The sequence below is a fragment of the Tenrec ecaudatus genome, chromosome 9, assembly GCF_050624435.1.
Source record: "Tenrec ecaudatus isolate mTenEca1 chromosome 9, mTenEca1.hap1, whole genome shotgun sequence".
NCBI classification, from domain to species: Eukaryota; Metazoa; Chordata; class Mammalia; order Afrosoricida; family Tenrecidae; genus Tenrec; species Tenrec ecaudatus.
In genome coordinates this window covers 105346902-105360535 of record NC_134538.1, presented here as the reverse complement: position 1 = coordinate 105360535, position 13634 = coordinate 105346902, and positions in this window count along the sequence as shown.

Sequence of the window (13634 nt, the reverse complement as noted above, 5' to 3'; positions counted from 1 at the left end):
TGACATGGTGATAATTGTACAACTCTTTTTAATATGGTTAAGCCATGAATCATATATTATGTGAATTATATGTCAATGAAATTGTTAAAATTAAAAAAATAATACTTAAAATGGGACTTGATAGAAATTAATCATAAATAAAAGCCAGATAGAATCAATTCAAAGACAACAAAAAAGAACCTTATCTCTCACTGCCATTGAGGCAAGTCCAATTCAGTGACCTGTGACCAATGATATGGCTTCTTGTGGGTTTCTGTTTATGGGAGTAGATAGCCTGATCTTTTCCCAAAAGAACACTAAACGAGACTATGTCTAAATAGAATGACTAATCTTGTTTTAAAATAACTTTAGTTGTAACACATAATATCATTGAGACATAATATTAGTCAAAATATGCCAGGAATAAATTAAGATAATTAAATCTTTAGAATACAAACAGTACTAAAAGTTCCATAAGTGAATGAAGTTAATTCCTCAGTCAGAATCACTGGCTTGATAGAGCTAGGTTGAAAGGAAAATAAAGTTTGTTGTCAAACTAGCACCTGAAATAACAAAAATATGACATAGGATTTGATTTGTTATTTAATATTAAGCCAACATAGTTGACATTTAGATTTTAACCCAAAGAAATATTTAGTACTCTTCTTGACTTTCTGATTCATCCCAACCACGTAACTTTACTAGAGAGCAGATTTTATCCCTGTTCAAGTAATAGGAGGGGTGTTCCAAAAAGTTCCCGGAAAAATTCTATTATCTTTCTGTTCTCTTTTTCTGTCATCTTTTTAAATGTCCTTCTTATGTGTCACCATGAAATTATGTAACAAGTCATGCTCCTAAAAATAATTTCTCTCTAAAATAAGGATCATGAACCATGACATATTAAACAGTTACTCAGTGAAAAGAATCGTTATTCTTATGAAAGTTTGCTATGTTCAATTTTTATCTTAATTACAGCAACGGATGGGTTCATATTTTCCCCATCTGTTTTCTTTTTAGTTTTAACTCATTTTCTCTGCTCTAGTTCATGGAGCAGCCCTCTCTGACCTGCTATCAAAGCCTGCACCTTTCTAATACCCCTTCTGTGTCACAGTGCTTCTGAGGCCAAGCCATGTCTCACATGTACCACGGTAACTTCATTTTGATACATCTTATTCTTGAAATGATACTTGCAATTTTGGAAATATTTATTATAAAAGAGATAAAATCTTGTCATGCCATTTTAATGTTAAATTTTGCAAGTAAAATCTAGAGAAATATACCTTGAAAAACTCAGATTTGTCTGCCTCGTGGGTTTAGACCACAAATTTCATGAAAATAGACCTTTTAAGTACTCTTAAATGCCTAAGATATAATAGATTATCAATGAATACTTATTGAATCAACTAGAAGTTATTTTCTGTTAACTTGTAGTGGTGAAAGAGTCTTTCACTTCTATTGCTGATTTCAAAGAAATAGGAAATTGGCTGACTTTGGGAAATGAGGAGAAATACAAGGGTGAAGGTAAATCAAGCCGCATTGCTACCTACAGTTTCAGTTCATATATGTATGGTGTATCCCAAACAAAACATGCTTACTCATGCCTCTGGGAGCAGTGCATAGCTGCAGACAAGTTCTCTCAGTAATATATCTATCTTAGTCTCATTGCCAAACCAGGAAAACAAATTTACTGCTTCCAAGTCAATTCCAACTCATAGTGATCCTACAGGATAGAATTGAACTGTGCCTGAGTGTTTTAGCGACTAACTCTTTACAGGAGTAGATAGCCTCGTCTTTCTATCCAGGTGCAGCTAGTGGTTTCAATCATTTGACCTTGCAGTTAGCAGCTCAACATGTAGCTACTATACCACCAGGGCTCCTTTATTTATTATTATTTTTAAATTAATAATTATATTGGGAGCTCTTGCAGATAGTATAACAATCTATAATTTCAGTTACAACAAGCATAAATTTACAATTGCTACCACCATCAGTTTCAAAACACTTTATTTCTTCTTGAACTCTTTGATATCAGTTACCCTTTTATCCCCTCCCTCCCCCACCCTATCCCCGAGGAACCGTTATCATTTTGCTATATATTAGTAGTAGTATTAGTAGTATTTTGCCATATTTTACACCAATAAATGTGTACATTCACCTGCAATTCTGTTATTTGCTCCCCTCAAGTGGAGTTGCACATCATTACATTACTATCAGCTCCCTCTTTCCCCTCCAACTTCCTGTACCCTCAGGGAATCATTATTCCCATTACTGTTGCTGAAGGGTTATCTATCTTGGCTTTCATGCATCAAACTCTCTTAATTATATAAATGAACATACACAAGACAAACAAGATTAATGAGGTAAAACAAAGGCCATAATAACAAGAGGGGGAAATATTAAAGAATTAGAGGATAGTTAATGTGTTTCATAAGTGCTATATCACTCCCTAGATTTATCATCCCTTCCATGTGGCCCTTCTGTAAGGGACTGTCCAATTATCTTACAGGTGGGTTTTGGGTCTCCACTTTGTCCACATTCCTTTGAGTCAATTGGATTGCTTGTTTCTGAACTTCTGATACCTATCCCCACTGACACCTCATGATCACACAGGCTGGTGTGCTTCTTCCATGTGGGCTTCGATGCTTCCCTGCTAGATGGCCTGTTGTTTAACTTCAAGCCTTTAAGACCACAAATGAAATAACTTTTAATAGCCAGGCACCATCAGCTTTTTTCACCACATTTTCTCGTGCACACATTTTGTCTTCTTCAATCATTTTGGGAAGGCTAGTATCACACAGTGCCACATTATTAGAAAAAAAATTCTTATAATGAGGTAAGATTTAATTAGAGACCCATAGCCCATCTGCTTCTTTGTTGTGTTTACATAGATACATAGATAGATAGATAGATATACATAGACAAATACACCTATATTTATAACTTAATATATATCTATAGTTATATCTATATATATGATTTTAATTTTCTTTCTTTTTCCCTTCTCCTGCCCCACCATCATGTTTTCCCATAGTTTGTCTGTCAGTTATTCTTCTCACATTTCAGTGGATCAGTTATGATCAGGAATGCTACACCCTTCTCACAGTCAATTTTAGAGTCCTGGCTATTCTCCTGTCCCTGTTTTATTGACTCACTAGTCCCCTTCCCCCGCTTCTCCCTCCTATTCCCCACACCCCGTGGAACCTTCAGTCCCTTTGCTGTCTCCTTAGGATTGCTTATCCTGCCTATCTTATATAGACAGACACCAAAAGAAAAGAGATAAGATAAAATAATAATTTATAAACTATTAAGGGTTCAGGGGGTAGGGGGGAATGGGGAGGGAAAGGGAGGGAAAAAAAGGAAAATGAGCTGATTCCAGGAACCCAAGTGGAAGGTGAATTTTGAGAATGACGAGGGCAACGAATGTATAAGGGTGCTTTACTCAATTGAGGTATGTATGGATTGTGATAAGAGTTGTATGAGCCCCAATAAAAAGATTTATTAAATTAAAAAATAAAACTAGCATGCAGTAAAAAATAAATAAATAAAGGATGATCATTTTCCGTATATAAGCTATGGCACAAAGGCAAAAAAAAAAAAAAAAAAAGGAAAGGCAGACCATACAAATAGTTCCAAGCCTAACTGATATCCTGACCCAGAGTAGAAGGGTATCTCACTGTTAAATGAAATACCTCAGTCCAACCCCCTTTTCTTTCAACGTTCCATATCTTGGGACCTGCTTACCTACCAGCACTTACACCCTTTTATTCCTCAGCATTCAAGAGCAAGAGGCATGCCCCCAACATTTCCCCATTACTTTTCCTGCATTCAGGGATGGATGATGGTCTAGCGCCCCCTCCCACTGTTACACCTTTAGACTTTCAGTGTGGGCCTTTTGTGAGTCCCTCACCCAGTTCAGATGAAGGGCCAAGCACTGATCTCTGAGTCAGAAGTCTGCATTCAAGCCCAAGGGCTCCCTTAGTCCCATTGTTGTTGTCATGTCTCATTGGGCTGCCTTTAAAAACTCAAAAGCTCTCATCCAAACAATGGCTTCTGAAGAGATCTGCTGAGTCAGAGAAGTTCAAGGCACAGAGGTCAGGTACGGAAAGTGTCCTGTGGAATCTACAGGGGTTATTTTCAGAGAATTTCGAGAGGACACAGTACAACTATGAGGGCTCATTAGGAAAAGGTCTGAAGAAAATTGTACGTGCACTGGTGAGGTGAATGTCAGGACAGCTCTTCTCAGGAGACGGATCATCGTGATAATGCATTTGTTAATTTCTTGAGGTTAGTAAAGCTTATTCCTTGAGAATTTCACTAGAAAACCTATCTTCTCCACCACCCTGATCTTTCACCTGCAGAGTTAGTTTTGTTCCAAAATCTCAAAGAACATTCAAAGGAACATGATTTGAGACCCTTAAGAATGCCCAAACTGCCTATTTGACATCGTTTAAATGGAAGAGCACATATTCTCTAAGAAAGAGTAAGCGAGATGGAAATACTGCCTTTAGAAGTGTACAGCCGTGCATGAGGAATATGTGGAGAATCAATCACTTCACACTGGATATATTTATTTCATAAAGGGTTGCATGATTCTGTAGCAATGCAGTTCTTACCCTTGAAAGTTGGGCAAGGAAAATAAGCACATTATATTGCAACATGGGAGTTCAGAGACAAGTTACTTATATTCATGGCATTCCTCTAATAGTTTGCTTTTAAATGACTGTTGGTGATGGAGTTTAATCGCTTTGACCATGACTTTGATGTTCCTAAGGGACATTTTCAAATCTGATCATGATTTAGTGATTTGAAAGTTACAGAACATAAATTATTTTCATGCACACAAATTAGCATCCTAGATTATTTTGTATCTTACCATTATGCTCTCTCTTTTCTGGGATAAGAAGATTGGTGTATTTGCATTTCCGCTCCTTTTTCTGTTCCCTTCTTTTGAGTGGCACTGCTGATTCAATTGTAAGAGCTAGTTAATGAAAGAACAGCACACGTGGTAGTTTGCAAATACATGCATTGAGTGATTGATATAATTGGCTCTAGAACCAGACAGATTGGGGTTTAAATACTGACTTTGTCTCATGAAAACTCTTAAGTGCCCGGGAAAATGATTTCATTTCTGCAAACCTTAATTTTATCACTTGTAAAAATAATGTAATAATAGTGCCCAAATCAGAGGATTAAATGATGTAAAAAAGAAATGTGGCTAGCCTCCCAAGAATAAATAATATCATGTTAAGGCTCACAGTCTTGAAACCCCATGGAGCAGGTCTCGTCGGCACACAAGGGATCATTATGTGTCAGAGTCCACTCGTAAGGCACCGAGAACAGCAAATCCTTTGAATGGTAAGCAGTATTTCCAACTCCTTAAACACAGGAGAAGGCTTCAGAGTAATTGCCAATATTAACTTCCATAGAAGCTGGAAGCTGTTTAACTTAAATAATTTAACTTAATTTATAACTGAGTTTAATTTAATAATTTAACTAATTTAACTTACATAGAAGCTGTACGCTGCGTTGAGTCCTGCTTAAGTCTGTGATAGAAAATGCTCAGGCATTAGCTGGGCAGTGCTCCACGAGGTAGAAACTACCAAATGCAGCATCGCTGCTTCTCAAGACAGTCGAGGGAGTGATTCCACCGTCGTGAAGAGCAAACGGATCCTGGCCACCCACTCACCGATTCCTATTGCCACCTGGACGTCAGTTTGAGGGGACTCTCTCACACTATCTTCAAGGCTGAAGGGCATGGGAAGCAGCAGGATATGGGATTAGTAAACTGAGGTGGTCCTTCCTTAAGTTCACACGATGCATGTTACTTTATTGATCTGCAAAAACAGACTGCTTCTATCAAAAATAAAATTGTAAATTGAGCCCAAATGACTGTATGTAAACTTGGAAATACACACACACCATCCAGTCAACTCCACATTAAGAGATCGAGCTATCTTCTGTTTCTAATTATACCTAAAATATAAAGTCCCTGCTCTAGGTAATAGGTGCATCTTTGTTTTCTATTATTGCTAATACTTTGATACAAGGAGTGTTAATTGGTGTTCTCACACTTCAAATGATCCAAAGCACTGTGGTCTAGCTGCCATTGGTAGCATCCACTTTGTTAATGAGAAAATGCAGTCCTATTGCCTCACCAAACTCACCCACACCTCGTCACATTTAGTCTGTTGTCACCACTCTCTCCAGCTAGCACCCCACAGTATTCTAGGTCACATTCAAGTCCCACTAATATCTCTTAGGCACTCTATAGTCTTAGGTCACAAACTTCACTCTACGATCCAAACAAGGTCAAGGCATGTGAAATTCCATAACTCATCAAGCATCCCGACAGGGGATAAAATCTCCATTCCCTCTGCTTGCTGACCTGCTGCTCCTTCTGAGCAGCTCTCATGCCCAGAGGAAAGAGTAGAAACACAGTGTGCTTGCAACTCTGTTCCAAGAAAGCCTCACTCCATAAAGTCCCTTATCATCCCTGTCTTGCTCTCGCTAGAAGCTAGAGATGACTGATAAGCTGAGGACTGGTAGAACTAGTTTGAGGTCAAGTCTTGTTATAAACAACTGCACAGATGGCCTAGCATCTGGTTTTCAATGTAGTTAATCCATGTCATTTGCCATTTAGGAATTTGATGTCTTCGCTGAGATAAGGTGAACTCCAGGTTCCTGACACAATGAATAAAGGCATCAGTTTAGATCAATGGTCAAAAAAGAGACTATTGAATAAGTGCTATAAGGACATTGCCTTCTATTGTCCATGAGGTGGCTCTGAATTGAGACCAACTTGATGACAGCCAGCAGCTGCAGCTTTAGTGGTTGGTGTGTTGATTTGAGTAATGGCTGTGTTAACTGGATCTCCTTGTGTGGGTGTAGATATTTTCTGTCACAGAGAGCAGATGGATCTTGAAATGTTCTTTTTGACAATGAATGGGACATCACTCTTCTTGAATCTGCCACGTCTGGTTTAATAAACCATATGATTTCTTGATTCCAAAAAGCCAATGCCAGTCAGTTTCAGTTCACGAATGCCTAAGATAGCAAACTTTCTATGTTCCGTCATATTTTTTGATAACTTCCAATTTTCCTAGATAAATCCTTTGTAATTAAGAAATGCTTATTGTTGTTTCTTCTCATTTGGATTCATGCCTCAGCAGTTCATGGAAGTCCCAAAAGCTTTGTTCCATCCATGTCACAGAGATCTACTTTTCTTTGAGAAAGCAGCTCTTTCTCAGTTATACCTTCAGTGATTCCCAACCTGAGTCTCATCTTCTGACCCATGTCTGTCAAGGTTCTGCTACTATTCATGACATTCTCCGTACCTGATAAGGTCCCATTGCTAGTCTGGACTTGTCAGTAACTGATTTCTCAGAAGTGGATAGCCGAGATCTTCTTAATAGTCTATTCTTAGCAGCAAGTCCTACTGAGACCTATTCACCATAGGTAACCGTGTTGGCATTGGAAATACGGGTGACATAGCTTCCGGCACCACAGCAACACCTAAGCCACCACAGTATGACAAAGAGACAAAGGGTGACTATATATATATATATATATATATATATGCATATACTTACAGATAAGCAAAAAGATGAATTAATGATGTTCAATGTAAACCAAGTTCTAAAACTAGGACGTAGAATAGAAAACTACTTCAGGTTGCGTCAGATATATCCAGGGACGATACACAGTTCATCTGGCATTCCTTACTGTCGAGCAGCAGTTCTCAACCTTTCTAATACCGTGACCCTTTAATACCGTTCCTCATGTTGTGGTGACCCCCCAACCATAAAAGTTACTTTTGTTGCTATATCATAACTGTAATTTTGCTACTGTTATGAACTGAGTGACCCTGTGAAAGAGTCATTCAACCCTGAGAGGGGCCGCGACCCACAGGTTGAGAACCACTGCTGTAGAGGCATCGTCTTTGCTCAGCGTCTCATGATTCTGAATCGACAATTACAGAGCCCCTCCTCGGAGCACAGAAGTGGAGATGTGGGCACGCTGCACGGCTTCCTGGGTCGTGTGGTGACACTCAGGTGACACTCGTATCCTAACTGCAGGTGCGGGGAGGGAGGCACCTGATGGAACTGCACGCACATCCTCCTCCCAAATCCCAAATCCCTCGCGTTTCCCTCCGCCCAGCTGCTCTTTTCCTGTTTTCCTTCAACTTTGTGAAAAGATCTGCTAATAATTTCTTTCAGTAAAAGTAACTGGGTTTTGATTGAAATGTAAGTACCTTAATTAATATCCAGGCTATGTGTTGTATACACGACAATCGTTTTACTGTCTGCAGGCTTCACTTTGGTCTTCAATCCCACAGTTAACAAAGAATGTTCTGCCTGTCGATAAAGGGTCAAGAGTCGATAAACTACATTGGGGTTGTATCATTTCCTAACCTTAAAATAGCTTTAGCCTCATAAAATACATATTATTTAAAATTAAAAATATTTAATATTTTAAAATCAATTGAGATGATGTAAATGTACTTTTCCATTTTATCTCACTAATACAACTAAAAATCCATCAAATACCTTATTACCTACTTATATATGTGTACAGAGATATTGTTGATATAAATTTGAACTATATGTAAATATATGTGTTTTAAATACAATACATATGAAATATATATATATATATATATATATATATATATTTATAATACCACTGCCATTGAGTTGATTCCAACAAATGAACCCTATAAAGTGTTTCTGAGACTGCAAATCTTTATGGAATCATATAGTTTCAACTTTCTCCCATGGAGCTGCTGATGGGTTTGAACCTTTGACCTGTGGTTAGTAGTGCAATATTTTCCAAATAGCACCACAAATGTTGTGCTTTGTTAAAGTAAATAGACTGTGGATGGATCTATGAAATAAAATTCAAACTAGAACTATTCACAGGATTAAGAAGTATGCTGAAAATATTTCTGAAAATACAATCTGAATAATTACTTTCATCTTCAGTCACTATTTCATATTCATTTTGAATTGGATTCATTCATTCCAATTTAAATGAAAGTGCATTCAGTGCCATGCAAACAGAGCTGCTTGAACATTTGTAAAACTTGATAAATGATTAATAAAGCAAAATACAGGATTTGGTGAGGATTGAAAATACCTGTGTCCTGAAATTGTACGGATGAATGGAGTGAATAATTACTTCCTCAGACTTTATGAGTCATGGGTATTTTGAAGAGAACAAACATTTGGAGAGCCTGAAACTTTCCAACTTCAGATGCTCAAACATCTCTTCTAATGCAGTTTGTAACTACTTATAGTTTGTTATATGCTAATATTATCATTTATAAAGGAAAACGAGCCAAGACATAACTGGCTTGACCAAATCATAGCCATTCGATTGCCACTGCACTTTATGGTAATATGGTAGAATTGATTAATATAAGAACTTAGTCATCTGACATCCAAACCATCTATGCCCAAGAGGTCAATTGAGAATTACCATTGCAAACACTAAATTCAGTTGCTCTTAGAAGACCCTGAGCATAATTGTAATGCAGATTCAATTGCAGTTTGCTTTCTTTCAGCACTTCTGGTTTCCTCCTTAGCCCTTCTTCAGATATGCTCCTGGTCCATGGCCTCCCACTGTGACCCTGTAAAACTGTGAGCGGGTCATATAATTCTTGACAGGGAGCCCATTTAACGAAAGTGACCTCTGAGATGTGGACATTTTGAGGTTTAATATTCCTGTAGGATTTACATTGGTGCCTTCAGAAAGATTAATATATTGGTGCATTTTCCCTGGAAACAAAATCTGTCCATGTATCTTGTGATTTGATACTTCTTTTGAATCTCAGCTCTACTAGTGGAGAATTCTAACACGTGTTGACTTCTTATCAAACTTTTTACCCCCACAGCTGTTATTTACAGATCACCTTCAGTTAGGAAAATCCCAAAGTTTGTCTTTTATGTCTCCCACCTTCTGTAACTCCTCCTCACATGTGTCTAGACTGTGCTATGACATTAGTTCTCCATCCCATGCTTTTTTTTCCTATCCCACTTTCCCAATTTCCCTAGACACTTTAAAGTTATTTGTTCCTATTTCCAAGTTCAAAATACTATTTGTCCATGTTCCTCACAATTCTGTGTATGATACAGATATACTAGGTACCATCCTTCAAATACCAGCCTATTTGCATAAAACATTCATTCTTTCTGCCTTCTCCGGCTGTGAATTCCTGTGATGTAGAAGAGTGACTTGTGTTGCAGTCTAGACGGGTACTGGTGGCATCGCAGTCACATTGGGCTGATTTCTTGTGTATTCATCATGTAAGTGCAGTCATACAATGTTTGTCCTTTTGCGCTTGGCTCATTTCATTAAGCAGAAGGTCTTCAAGCTCCATCCATAGTGTCACATGTATCAGGACTCCATTTCTTTATCTTGTTCTGTTCTGTGTGCCATTGTGAGGCGCCTTACTTGAAACACTGCCCGGTCCTGTGTCATCCTCAAAACTAACCCATCTAACCCATTGTGGCTGCTACTCTGTGAAGCCATTTGCTTTACCAGGAATTACTGTCTGCCCTTTTCCCGAGACTGGCCTCTCCTGACAACATGGCCACAGTACACAAGGCAGCATCTTGCCCTCTTGGCTTCCCAGGAGCATTATGGTTGCGCTTCTTCCGAGGCGGATTTGCTTGTTCTTCTGGAAATCCATGGTAATTTCCATAATCTTCATTATCATTCAAATGCTTCACTTATCCTTTGTCATCATTATTTGTTGTTCAGCTTTTTCTGGCTAAGTATTATTCCCTTGTGTGTGCATGTGTGTGCATGCCACCTGCCTTCTTAGGAGGTTTAACTTCGGTTATAAACTATGGTACCCTAGTTTAACATAAACTCTGGTTTTTGATCATCTACTATTTCATCAAAAGTACAAAGATGAGCACGTCCTGGGAGGTCAGAGGAGCAGCCTCAGCCCTGGGCGTCTGTGGCAGAGGACAGCGATCTCTTCTGATGGCATCCTCGCGTCTGCCCTATGCATAGCATGTGATTCTTTAGTATTAGAAGGCATTTCCACTAAAATTTAGAAAATTCTAGTTTGTGTGCAATGAGGTTTTGTACTTTATTTTTAAAATATTTTTTCAGGTCTATGTAGGTTGATCTAAGCTGACTCCAATGATTATCAAAATTCCTTAGGTGGCATAATGTCCTCATTGTCATTTTTCACTCCTTTTCTGCAATTTGGGGTCATTGATCCTTGAGAATGAATCAAAAGAAAACTTTTAAGCTATTATTTCCCTTAGGCTTGAGTTCACCTCAAATTTGCATTTGGTTTAGTCTTTTAAAACATTTCGCATTCTTGGGATGAGAAAATGGTAAATATTTAATGATAAGCTACTCTCTTATATCCAGATTCACAAAATTCCTTCTAACTTGTACTTAAAAAACAAAACAAAGCAAAAACAGTCCTAGGTATGGGCCTCTAAAAATCCATCATCTTGGTTGTTTTTATTTTATTTTTCTTAATTTTTCTAACCTTTCACTGTGAATTATTTTAAGGTCCACAGAGCAGACCACCCACGCACTCAACACCGTCCACCACCATCCCTGCTTCATGTCATTGCCCACAATGCAACCCGCCTCATCCAACCCCTTTATGTACTCTGTTGGCTCCATCTTCTCCCTCCCTCCCTTCCCTCTGGATATTCTCCCTGAGAAAGCACTCCTCTTTTGGTCTCAAATGGTCAGCTGCTCCGAGATGTGTCTGTATCCCCAGTGCTCCCATTCCCAGATAGACCTGTCCATGGTCTGGCGGGAAACTGAGCAGTGAGGTTGAGTCTACCCCCATCCCTGAAGGACAAGCAAGGGCTATGATCTCAGAGGTTCTACAGCCTTCATCAACCAGAAAACCTGGATATTTCCATGATTCTGAGTATGTTCCACTCTTCTATCAATCCATCCAGGAGCCTCCAGTGCAATCGCCCACAGAGCAATCAGTAGTGGCACCATCTAGCCCATTCAGTCCTAGGCTTATAGACACTAACTCATGTGATTCAGCAGTCCGCCACATCCTTGACTTTCTCCACCCCTCCTTCCTTGGAAGAGAGAGAGATCTGCAATTGTACCACAAACTGCCCCACCCACCAAAGCAGAACGCGGAGCACCATACCATGGACCATGCCACTCCAACCGACCCTGTTACGCTGCACTTTGAAGACTCAAACAAAAGAAAGCACAGCAGGAAGGTTGTCTAGACCTCCAGAAATGCTTTAATCCATCAAATCAACTCAGTGTAACCATAGAACATTACATTTGGTTTTTTAATAAATATGGCAAAGTCCATTCTAATTACTGAGTTAATTATACATGCTTCACGGGGCTTATAACAAAACTCAAGCTCACTGTCATCAAGTCGGTGACAACTCATAGTGGTCCTGTAAGACAGGGCAGGTTAGAGCTGCCTCTGAGTTTCCGAGCTGGTCTTTACCCTGGGGGCTGAAGGTTTGGGATTTCATTGTGGATCAAGGCCCCACCACACAACCATTAGGCCACCATAACACAGCTCCTCAAGGGATAGATGCCTTTGTGTGATGTGTATCTAACATATCATATAAAAGTGTGATTCTATGATTCCAGCTTCAGCTCATATTACCAAATTTGTAAGGGTGCTTATCATAGAATTTATAAGAAAGTTTGTTTAGTAATAGATGTTTTATTGTGCCATGAATCGATGTATTAAAAACAAAAAGAAAATTTCCTCCTTTGTTATGTCTAGAAAACTTTATTCCTGTACTTTATTATAAGGTAGCCACGATAGCTGTGTGTGTGTGTGTGTGTGTCGGGGGGTATTCACCCGAGTGTCTGTCATTGACACTCTTCTAATGCTACCAGAAATAACAATCAGACTGTTTTCTTTTGGTTTTGTATTTTTTCCAGTGTAAGAAGTCCAGGCGAGGCAAATTTAGAGACAGTAGCTGGCTTAATGCCTTATTAGGGATAGACGTGGGGAGTAGGGATGGATGGGGAGGTGAGAGAGAAATGAGGAGCAAATAATGAATACAAGAAGGAAGAAATGTTCTAGAACTGATTTAGTGACACTAATATAACTATCTTAATATAACTAACCTATATACTAATTGCATATCAATAAACTTTAAAAAGAAAGGACAGGTATAGATAGATAGAAAGATAGATTGATAGATAGATAGATAGCAATTAGACTCCCCCCCTCTTTGTGATTTTGAATTTAAACAAAACTCAGGGAAAGAAACAGGCTGTTTCTTCTTGCCCAATAAGACTTTCTTGTCCAGTAATATAAGTAATTCAGCTATTGTCCCATCATATGTTGTATGAATCAATGTCATAGATATGAAGTTACAAAGTATAAAACTGGACATGTTTTAAGGAAAAGCAACCAACTGTACACAACCAACTTAGTATTCCTGAAACTACGCAGCAGCAGTGGCAAATTGTGAGCTAATGTGTTGCAGTCGGACCCTGTCCTCTCAAGGAGTCTGAGCTTATCGGCACCACAACTGCTTCTGGAAATGATAAAATAACAAGCAAAGAATGTTTTCTTATTTATTCAAGTGATAGCCAGAAAGAAGAATTTTAAGTAACTTATGGAAGAATTTTAGAGTGATATTTTTTCTTTAGAGCCATGCAAGGTCTATTGTGCC